Here is an 11,586-nt window from a genome sequence, read left to right on the forward strand (position 1 = left end):
TTCATTTTTTTTTTAAATAAAAGATTTTTTTTTAAAAATGAATAATAATAGAAAAACATTTCTTAGTAACCAATTTTGAACTTGGCCATCTGGCAGCCCCCATCATAACCAGCTGCAGTCAAGCCAGCCACAGACATAAGAGAGGGAGGGGACTGTGAAGTTTCCTGTGGCAACCGAGATGCTCGTGTTTTTTTTTTTTTCAAACGAATCACTGCTCGATGACGTCACTGACTCGAAACCCGCCCGAAACCGACTCGATTTTAGAGGACTCGATCGAAAACCCGCTCGATTTGATCGTTTCAAACTCGACCCAGCACTAATCAGAGGACGAACCGTACAAGACTAAGAAAACGGAAGTAAACATTGAATACAATAGAAGTGCGTCGTAGTGCTTAAAATGTAAGACAAATGTTCGTGCGAAGCACCGACATAACTGGTCGCCACACTACCCCTCCCCCAGCGGGGCGCAACAGTTGTTCAGCGGAATCTTGGTGGTAGCCGAGATTCTCGACCTGATCGAGTTGTTGTCGCCAGGCGTCCCGTGACAGGGGTCGAATTCACGCGTTTCAGTTGCGTGTCATCTGAATGAGGTAATGTCAATGGTTTTGGGTTGGCTGTTGTGTGGCTAATGTTAGTGTCTGAGTGTGAGAGGTGTGCAGTTTTTAGTCGATCGATGGAAATCTTTTCAGAGCGACCTTTCATGTCCAAAATGAAATATTTGTCCCTTTTGTCAATAATCCGATAAGGGCCGTCGTATGGACGCTGGAGCGGATGTCTGTGCGAGTCAATTCTCACATAAACGTAACCAGTAGATGCCAGGTTGGATGGCACATATGTGGACTGTTGGCCGTGAAACTTGGGGGGTGGTGGTTTCATGGAACGTATTGTGTTTTGTAGCCGCTGAACGAATTCTGACTTTTGTGTAGATGTTTCAGGACCAGTCGACGACAAAAACTCTCCTGGAAGACGAAGGGTTGAACCGTAGACTAAATCAGCGGGGGAACAGCCAGAGTCCTCTCGCCAGGATGTACGAATCCCCAGCAACACAATGGGTATCTCCGAATACCAGTTTGTGCCTGTGGTCCGGGCTTTCAGTGCTGCCTTCAGTTGGCGATGGAATCGTTCAATCATCCCATTTGCTTGAGGGTGATATGCGGTTGTTCGGTTGACGTTGATGCCCAAACACCTGTTGCACTCTGTCCAAAGTGCCGATGTGAATTGTGCGCCACGGTCGGAAGTAATGTTTTCAGGAACACCAAATCGGGAAATCCAATGGTGTATCAAAGCTTGAGCACAGGTAGAAGCATGAGCATCTGGAAGAGGAATTGCCTCTGGCCACCCCGTGAAGCGATCGATGACTGTAAACAAGTAAGTCATACCTTGGCTGATGGGTAGTGGTCCAACGAGATCAACATGGAGGCTACTAAATCGATTCGTTGGTAGTGGCCGGTCGACAAGTGGTGCTCGGGTGTGCTTATGCACTTTGGAAGATTGACAATGATGACACTCTTTACACCATTTACGTATGTCTCTTTTCATCCCATGCCAAACGAAACGTTGACTGAAGGCGCGTTGTGTGGGCCGTGCGCCGGCGTGGGAGAGACCGTGAATCTGGTCAAAAATTTGTCGAGTCCATGACGTTGGAAGAATGGGGCGTGTTCTCAAGTGTAAGACCTGTGGTAGATTTGCGATAAGATTTCATTTCCTGTGAGTGAACCTGGTCATATGCAAGTTTAGTGAAATCAGTAATGGAACAAATGGCTGAGTCTGTGGGCGTCATAATATTAAAACGCGAGAAGGCATCAGCTACCACGTTAAATTGACCTGTGATATGCTGAATATCAGTGGTGAATTCGGCGATGTAAGACAAGTGTCTTGTTTGTCGAGGCGAGCGGTCAGTTTGACTGAAGAGAGCGGAGACAAGTGGTTTGTGGTCTGTGAATAATGTAAATGCCCTACCTTCCAGGAAATGCCTGAAGTGTTTGACAGCGCTGTAAGCGGCGAGCAGTTCGCGGTCAAACGCACTGTATTTTTTTTCTGTGGCTGAGAGCTTCCTAGAAAAGAAGGCAAGCGGGACCCAGTTATGACCTTGCTTTTGTTCAAGTTGTGCACCGACAGCTGAGTTGGAAGCGTCAACTGTAAGACTTGTTGGGGCATTTGGTAGGGGATGGTGAAGGAGAACAGCGTGTTTCAAAGCCTCCTTGGCCTTTTCAAACGCCGTATTGCAGTCATCAGACCACACGATGGATTGTCCTTTGCCACTTGCCTGAGAATGTAGTGGGGCAAGGAAGTCTGCCACGTGTGGGATAAATCTGTGGTAATAGTTTAGCAAGCCAAGGAATCGCTGAAGGCCGGCACGGTCAGTGGGAGGGGCACTGTCACGTAGAGAAGCCACCCTGTCCGGTAGTGGAAGAATCCCTTCAGCAGTCACACGGTGGCCAAGAAAATCCAACTCGCTAACACCGAAAACGCATTTCGCCTTGTTGATCACAAGTCCGTTTGTAGAGAGGAGTTGAAAAAGTTCCCGTAAGTGTTCAATATGTTCTTTATGTGAATGACTGGCAACCAAAATGTCGTCAACATAGACGAAAGTGAAAGGTATGTCTCTCAAAATGCCATCCATGAGTCTTTGAAATGCTTGGGCAGCGTTCTTCAAGCCAAATGGCATCCGCACGAATTCCCACAACCCAAATGGCGTAATGATTGCTGTTTTTGGAATTGACGACTCTGCCATGGGAATTTGATGATAGCCCCTAATCAGGTCGATCTTGGAAAAGGTGTTGCATCCAGAAAGGCGGCTATTGAAGTCGTGAATATGAGGTAGAGGATACCGATCATCTTTGGTCACAACATTGAGGTGTCTGTAGTCACCGCAAGGCCTCAGTTGGCCATCCGATTTGGAAACTACATGTAGAGGGGATGCCCATGCTGATTTAGAGCGACGGATGATTCCCATCTGCTCCATCTTGAAGAATTCAGCCTTTGCTGCAGTCAGTTTTTCTGGATTGAGACGGCGCGCTCGAGCGTGGACGGGTGGCCCATTGGTGATTATGTGATGCTCCACGCCGTGTTTGTTGCGAGATGAGTTAAACTGGGGAATGACAAGGTCTGGAAACTGTTGAAGGAGGTCAGAGTATGCAGTACTTGGGTGCACTGAGAGGCCGGCAAGGCTTATGGGTGAATTAGTATATTTAAGTGGAACAGAAATGTTGTCCATAGACAAGAGTCGTTTTCCTTTTAGATCAATTATCAGGGCGTTAGAAACAAAGAAATCCGCACCCAGGATGGGACGTGTCACATCTGCCAGGTAAAATTCGTGATTGAGGACTTGATTAGATTTTATTTCGAAAGTGATGGTGCGTTTACCCCAGGTTTTGATTGATGTTCCGTTTGCAGCAGAGAGTGTAATAGAAGGTGTTAATGTTCTGCGGTCTTGAGTTGAGAAACATCAGCACCAGTATCGATCAAGAAAGATTGTCCCAAACGTCTATCATAAATGGAAAACGTGTTTGAATTTGGATTGCTGACCGATTCCACGTTCATCGGCCAGCCGAAGCGTTTCCCGAAGAAGGCAAGTTTTGTTTGTTTCCTTTGAGTTTGAGTAAACTGGAAAATTTACAACCATCTTGGCAGCGACGGGCGTCTGGTCCAAATCGTTGATGATAATAGCAAATAGAGTTGGGCATGCTATGTTGAAGAGGCTGTCCACGTTGGCGGACTGTCTTAATTGCAGCAACAGTCTCCTCTGACTGTGGTCGTGTGGTTGTTACATCCTGCTGAGGGTAAGTCAGGAATGGTGATGAGGAAATATGTTGCACACCGGACATGCGTGTCTCCCAGATCCTGTCAGCTGCCTCAGCCAATTCTTCTGTGTCTGTAAGATTGTGCCCGGCTAAAATGCCTCGAATGTCCGGGGGAAGGTTCATGAGAAATAATGCACGTTTCAGAGTGACAGGGTCATCATTCAGTGCATTTATCTTGCGCAGTCGAGCAGTTGGGCGTTTGTCACCAAGACCATTAAGATTAAGGAGTTCTGTGTCTTTCTGGGTCTGGGATTTGCCGAAGGTCTTGATCAAGGCTTTTTTTAAGCTGCTATATTTATCAAGATGTGGTGGGTTTACTAGCAGTGACTGAATTTCTTCTGCAGTATTTATGTCAACTGGGACCCTGGTCAACAGCAACATTTAACATGTAGGACGAGACATGCGCCTGTTAGGCGATATTACAATTTTTCGGACAAAGGCACGGCTGCTAACGGCCAGGTACTCATTTTACACATGAGTACAGTGAGAGAATGTGAGTAAAGAGCCTTTTCCAAGGACTCAAGTATGTGCCGAGCGCGACGCTCGAACCCAGGACCTTCCGATCCGAAAGCGAGTGTCATAGTCATATCACTAGACCACATCCGCACAAAGACATCATGCTGAAAGTAATCGCATCAAATAGTTCTTCCTTCAGAGCTGCAAGGCTGGTGTTGCGGGATTTTATCTCTGTTTCTTTAGTGTGAAACGGACAATAGTAATTGCTTGCTACCCCTTGGATAGGACACAGGTTTATTGTAAAGTACTTTCCACCAGATCTAACAAATACAGATTCCCCATCATTCCTGGGTGGTCAGTGGGGTCAAATAAAAATCTCTACTTTGCCCTTAGCATGTAAAGCGAATACCCTAATAATTGAGCTAGAGGGACCAACTTCACATCAAAGACCGTTTAAATATCTTTAAATATTTGAAATGAAAAAAAAAATAAAAATTTAATGAATAACAGTCCTTCAGAGGCATGAAGCCCAAAGAGCCAGGGTTTATCCCGGTTTCTATGGCATGAAACAGACAATAACAATTGCTTGCTACCCTTTGGATAGGAAGGTAGTCTATCACAAAGTACTTTCATGAGATCTGACAGACTTAGCTACCCAATCACAACCCTCCGACTATCACTATCCTCCCCCCCCCCCTTTCTACCACTTACATTACATCAGAAAAAGGGGCAAGTTGGAACAATGCAATGGTTTATTCCTCTGTTTCCCTCTCCTCTGCCTCCATCCATTCTAACCCCACCACTCTCAGCCGCTACCACTACTAAATGCTCTTCAAAACCAAGTAATAATAAAGCACCGTCCCAATGATAAGAAAAGACATCATCAGGCTTCACATAAACGTTCATTACCCAATCAGTTTTCATCAGGCACAGTTACTCAATCAGTCAGTTGTCACACATCATTCGCTTTATTAGGCATAGGTCTATCAACATATTGATCAGTCAGTCACTTGCCTCCCACTAGCCTTTTGTTGAGTCGTCATGGTATGTTACACAAAGTACATGGTTGTTAAAAGGTCACCCAATGACTACTACTCCCCCACCCTCATCCCATCTCCATTCCCTGACGCCTGGGTTATTCCATTCTTCCCTTGGAATAGACCCTGAGACAAATTTCTCCTATGGGATGAATAAAGGGAATTTTATTCTTTTTATTTATTATTTTATACGAGGCCATTGTGCGAGAGCTGTACTGTACGTAAGTTGACTACACTTCCTGATTTAGATTTTATTGCAGGTTTTATTATATGCAAAATTTTCCTTCTCCCATTTTTAGGTCGTCTCTGATGCAAATTTATAAGTTACAAACTTGGTTCCTAAGTGGCCTGGTTCAGTGCATGATGCAAATTTTTTTTAGGAAATCTGGGCTATTCTTTGCATTTGAGAATCCACATCGCAGGGCTTTGGATGGTGTGATCCTCGGAGACAGTGGTTATATGTTAAGAAATTGGCTAATGACCCCAATACCAAAACCCCCAAAATAGAGGAGAAGAGGCATTTAACGCCCATCGTGTCACAAAATGCACAATTGAAAGGTAAGTTTTACCAGTCATATAATCCCACCCTCCAGGAAACAATAACATTTTGATAATTTTTTAAATTTAATATTTCAGGTTTATTTTTATATCCACTTTACAATACAATTTGCAAATGATCAATGAAAATGAAAGAAAATTAACCCAAAAAAAAGTTGTAATTGTCATTAGATTAACCATTATAATTCTTCGCCTTCTAATTCTAATTAAATGACTGAGAAAAAAAAAAAAAGAGGGGAGAGAGAAAAGAAGAGAGAGAGAGAGAGAGAGAGAGAGAGAGGAGAGAGAGAGAGAGAGAGAGAGAGAGAGAGAGAGAGAGAGAGAGAGAGGAGAGAGAGAGAGAGAGAGAGGAGAGAGAGAGAGAGAGAGAGAGAGAGAGGAGAGAGAGAGAGAGGGAGAGAGAGAGAGAGGTCCATTTAATTTTAATTGGTTTTAAGTGTACATGTACAAGCAATTATTGTCATTTCAACAGAGTCATTGGAGGGGTTAAAAGAAGATGGAATTGTCTCCATGACGAGCTCAGAATGACGCCTGACAGAGCCTGCAAGGTTATTTATGTGTGTTTTTGGCTCCACAACTTTGCTGTTGATGCTGGCCTACCCATGGAAGAAAACAACCGTAATGATGATGATGACAGCAATCATAACTTTTCTCCTATTGGGACTCAGAAAGGAGCATCTGAACAGAACGTCTTGCTGCTGGCAAGGCAGCCTGGCTGACTTTGATTAATAGTGCTTTTAGAAATATCGTTGAACCTCTCTAATCAGGAAATAAATGTAATCAGTGATGTAGTACATCAATACAAGTATACTGTGTGCAGTATTCTTTTTGTGATGAGCTACATAAATGTCATACTGTTTTAAATATTGTTCAAGCATATGGAAACATATTTCTATATCATATAACTACAAGTCGCCTATCAGGTATCTAGTACTCTTTGACTATCCCATTTTACTCCTTTTTACTGGCGCTGATGTGTTGCAAGTGCTGTAAAACCCTTAAAAACAAAAACAAACCTGTTTTGCAGGAAGTATTAAAGTGCATTCACTGTAATTTTTTCTGGAATTGGTCTGATATAAATTGGAAAACTAAACAAGAATTCTCATGCCTGAGTCGGTTATCAAACAGAAGACAAAGGGGCATTAAAATTTTCTTTTTTTTTAAGGCAATCAAATTTTAACTGCTCTATTGTCATAAGACAATTACATATTGTAAGACCTTTTGTATAAATCATTATACCAGCCGCTTAGCCAATGCCCAGGATAGTCCCAAGTCACATTTGTGATAAGGGTCTTAAATCGCCATGCCACTGTACAAGTTTGTGACAATAGGCCAAAATAACAATCTGTATTTATTCCAGAGGATTTGTTCTACCAATAACATAAGGAACAATGGAGTGATTGTAGTAAAAAAAGGTCTTAAACACTGCACGCATGCGATTTTAAGTAAATTTTAACAAAAACATATCAGCTATATCAAAAGTACAGATTGAGATAAATACAGGACTAAAACCCCTCTAAATAACAATTAAAAAATCTCAAGAACCATTTTAAAAAATGGTTTAAGGCAATTCATAAGACATGTTTTAACTGCGATTTTCTAAGATATTATGAGGCCAATTTTTTCTACACTACGGACAAATGTATTGCAACATGTCTCCATGGATTGCTTTAAACCATTTTTAAAATTGAATCAAAATACATGTGATTGAATTAATATTCAAATTCAAGACATTAGAAACCAATTGGGTCATAGATAAAAACTAAATGATGACGTCATTTGTGAACGCTCCCAGGTGTGATTTTCATACATGAATTAATTTCCTATAACTGTCATCTGCATTTTTTGCGGCCGCAAATAAGGGCGATCCGCACATTTCCCAAAATTGGCAAATCGTGGAAAATTTTGGGGAAATTGGCAAATCGTGTGGCAAATTTTGGGGAAAAAAAGAAGCGAAAACAAAATAACGAAAAAAAGGTGCGAAACTTGAGAAATGATGCAGCTTTGCCTGGCCCCTAACCAAGGGAAGCTATTCTCTACGGATAATGGTCTCGTGCTCGCAGTGTATCTGCATACACTGCAATTCCCAATTTTTGTGACATTCCTCAGCATGAGTTCACGAGGTATATTGAGAAACTGGGGCCCAGTGCTGTGAGAGAGTCTGATACTGGAATTATAGATCTGACCCTATTTTGGAAGTCTGTGGCAGATTATGTTCTAGCTCTCGCTGCATTGGCGTCCCGGTATGCCTTCTCATCATGCTCGTCAGCTGATGCTGAGCAAAGCTTTTCTCTTTACAATCTTGTCTTGTCTTCCAGAAGGCGTAGACTCACAGAAAACAACATCAAAGGACTAGTTTTCCTTTACTACAATAAGTTTATCGATGCCTCTTTTTTTGAGTAGTAAAAGAAAACTAGGCCTTTGATGAGTCTGACTGAAAGTGTACGTTTGTGTGTGTGTGTGTGTGTGTGTGTGTGTGTGCGTGTGTGTGTGTGTGTGAATACACGTATGTGTGTGTGTGTGTGTGTCTGTGTGTGTGTGATTGTCTGAAAGTTTGGGCGCATAAATCACTTTACATTGTGTAAATTAATAAATGTAGCCTCCTTAAATGTAATAAATTGTCTTTTATATATATATTTTTTCTGTATCGCATGTTAATTTTTACTGAAACGCTTAGTTCTCCTCGGCAAATTTTGGTCTTTTTGGCAAATTTCTTGGCAAATTTTGGGTTTTTTGGGGGCAAATTTTAGGTCCCAATTTGGCAAAAAATGCAGATGACAGCTATAATATCAAAACATATAAAAAGAATAATTTAATTATAAGTAGTGTCATAATTAATATGCCTCATCTTTAAATTTCATGTATTCAATTTTTAGGGTATTTTGTTCAACAATGGAGTTGTTTTTTTTTTTATAATGGAGTTGTTTTTCAAAATTTCTGACTGCAGCCATTGATCCACTAATGGATTGTCAGTGATCTGTCATCTCCTCTTGGGGCCAGCTTGCCGTAATCTTTGGCTGATGCCATCTGAGGCATTCCACTCCTCTGGTGTATGGGGAAGAGTTTCTGTTGTCTCCTTTTGAAACTGATTTGACAAATCATCTACTACAACTACTGACTCCACCACAGAGCAATCAACAAAACTGATTTCATTAATCTCATTCATATCCATCTGTCTGGCTAGTGTTGAAGCTGTGGAGGAAAAATAATCTTTAGAACATCTTTTTCACTTCATTGAAACAAAACAACATTTATATCTGTGAATTATGAAACTGGCCACATTATGAAATCAAGTGGTGCTGAAATAAAAAACGTCATTTCATTTTGAAACTTTTCTGATACCACATTGTCTTCAGGTCAAAGTCAGAATTTGGAATGATAAAAACTTTTGAACAATGTTATCTCCTTAAGCAACATGAATTGCTGGCCATTTAATTAAGATGATTTTAGAACTACATCCCACTTTTTAAACAAATCCTTATAAACTGTTCGTCAGTGCTTAAAAGTGTTAATATAAATATATTTGAGAAGACGATGGACTCAGCAACAGTAAACATTTTTGTTTTATTTCCTTGTAAATCATCTTTTTGTTTGAGTATTTTTCTCTAAGGGGGAACCAGTATTTTTTTTTACATATGTAATATGTGATAAGTAAGCATTTGAGTGTGTTCCTCTTAATGGGGATCTGTGCTTGTGCCTGGACGACACTTTTAGGTGACTTCAAACTAAGTACACCGATGGCATGCTCTTGGAATCTACATCCATTCCATATAAGAACCATTCCCTTTTTGTTTTACTTATTAGTGCTTTGAATTGTTAATCTAGAATTGTTTGACTATCCATTTGCATCCTTTTTACTGGTGCTGAAATGACCTAAATGTGTCGCAAGCAATTAAAAACAGAAGAGAATTTATAATTCTAGAACATTTTTCTATCCCATTTTCTTCCTTTTTACTGGCACTGATATGACCTTAATGTGTTGCAAGCGCCGTAAAACCATTAAAAACAAACAAATAAAGAACGTTGATTAAACAAAATCACACAAACACACTTATGTTATACTTCGTGGTCCCACTGTCACTTCCATGTCCCCCATTTTGACCAACTTGTTACCCGTGATAGTCCTTTCAGTACTGTTGTCAATGTTAAATACACTGTTAGTGACTATGTGGTCTTGTGGTATGACACTCGCTTTTGGATCGGAAGGTCCTGGCCCTGAGCCTCGCTCGGCGCATAGTTGAGTCCTTGGAAAAGACTCTTTACTCACATTCTCTCACCGTACTCAGGTGTAAAACGAGTACCTGACCGTTAACAGTGTTGTCTCTGTCCGAAAAATTGTAATATCGCCTAACAGACGTCATGTCCCGTTCTAAATGTTGCTGTTCGTCATGGACCCCTTGTAAAGCGCTTTGAGCATTAGTGTTGCATTATAAAGCTCTTTAAGATTTTCTTTAGTTTCGTGAATTCTATTATAATTAAATGATCATTTTAGAAAGAATTATGTCTTTAGTCTGTTATGGTGTAATTCTATTAATAATTAAGACTTTGTACAAAAATTTGGCTTACTGATTAGGTAACCCAGATTACGAGATGTCAATAAATTTGCTGGCGATTCGGAACAAACTCTCAGTGCCCATTACTGTAAAGAAAATTGTTGATAAATTTGAATTAATGAAGTATAGAATTCACAAGTTGCACTTCAAGTCCAGATTACCCATTACAAACTTAATGAGAAGGAACACAGTGGTGTTTTTTTTAAAAGGTGAATTGTTATGAAATTATAATGATTTTAATTCTATTTATATCAATTTTAATATGATACGATATCAATCGATTTTTAATGTAAAATTTGCATCATATAATTACGGGTCTCTGGCTCTTTTTTTTTTAAACCATGAAATGAATCCAAGTGTAATCTTATTTTCTGATCTTGAGACCCATGAATCCCAGAAATAACAAATCTGCTGGGAATAGAACCCATGACACTTTGATTCATATGCAAGCATGATAACTCGCTGTGCCATTGGCTTGCCCTATATAAAACACTAAATGAAACAAAATAAATCTTTACAGGACCCAATTCCAAAGTGGAATTTCAATACAATGTTGCGTGATGCCACTTTGACGATTTGTGATCAAAAATACATGGCAATCCCTTATGACACAAAAGCTCTTGCTCCATCACTTATTTCAAATTTGAAATATTCATATAGTTTTGTCTGCTACTTCAGGATTGATGGTGTAAAGTAAATTTCAAGATTTTAACTACCATTGAATTATTAAATGTGAATAATCTTGTTTTGATACTCGACTTCAGTCTTCATTTATTGTTTTAATGTTTTTAAAATTGATAAAAAATCAAGAGGAAACGTGTCCCACATGCAGTTGTTAGATATGCAATAGAGGTGATATACTTTTGAGACTTAACTACCAAAAGAGGATAGTTATGTTAGAGAAAAATATTGTTCAATGAATCTGTGCATAGGCAATTGTAAGGATGAGTCAATATTAGACGATCACAAAAGATGCATGCAAACATAGTACAAATTACTTGTTTAAAATATTGTAAGGTACTATCTTTATTCATGTCAGGCAGCCCCAGAGACCAGCGATCACATCGTCCTCCACTCTCCAGTCACTAAACTTGAAGGTGGCCACGAAACCGTCCTTAGGGCAGAGGAAGACTTTAGAAGCTGGGTTGACGAAAAAAATTTGGAGGTGTAGCCATATGC

At 40.4% G+C, this 11,586-nt stretch overlaps 1 long non-coding RNA gene across 1 annotated transcript; it reads left to right on the top strand.

The window, feature by feature from the left end:
• The first annotated feature begins 325 nt into the window (after window positions 1–325).
• Window positions 326–11,158, top strand: LOC144979535 (uncharacterized). The gene is made up of 3 exons (XR_013646726.1): window positions 326–590; window positions 5,596–5,854; window positions 6,327–11,158. It is a non-coding gene; the product is annotated as an uncharacterized LOC144979535 (long non-coding RNA).
• The last annotated feature ends 428 nt before the right edge of the window (window positions 11,159–11,586 follow it).

The sequence above is a fragment of the Berghia stephanieae genome, chromosome 1, assembly GCF_034508935.2.
Source record: "Berghia stephanieae isolate SIO BIC M18660-M18661 chromosome 1, UCSD_Bste_1.3, whole genome shotgun sequence".
NCBI classification, from domain to species: Eukaryota; Metazoa; Mollusca; class Gastropoda; order Nudibranchia; family Aeolidiidae; genus Berghia; species Berghia stephanieae.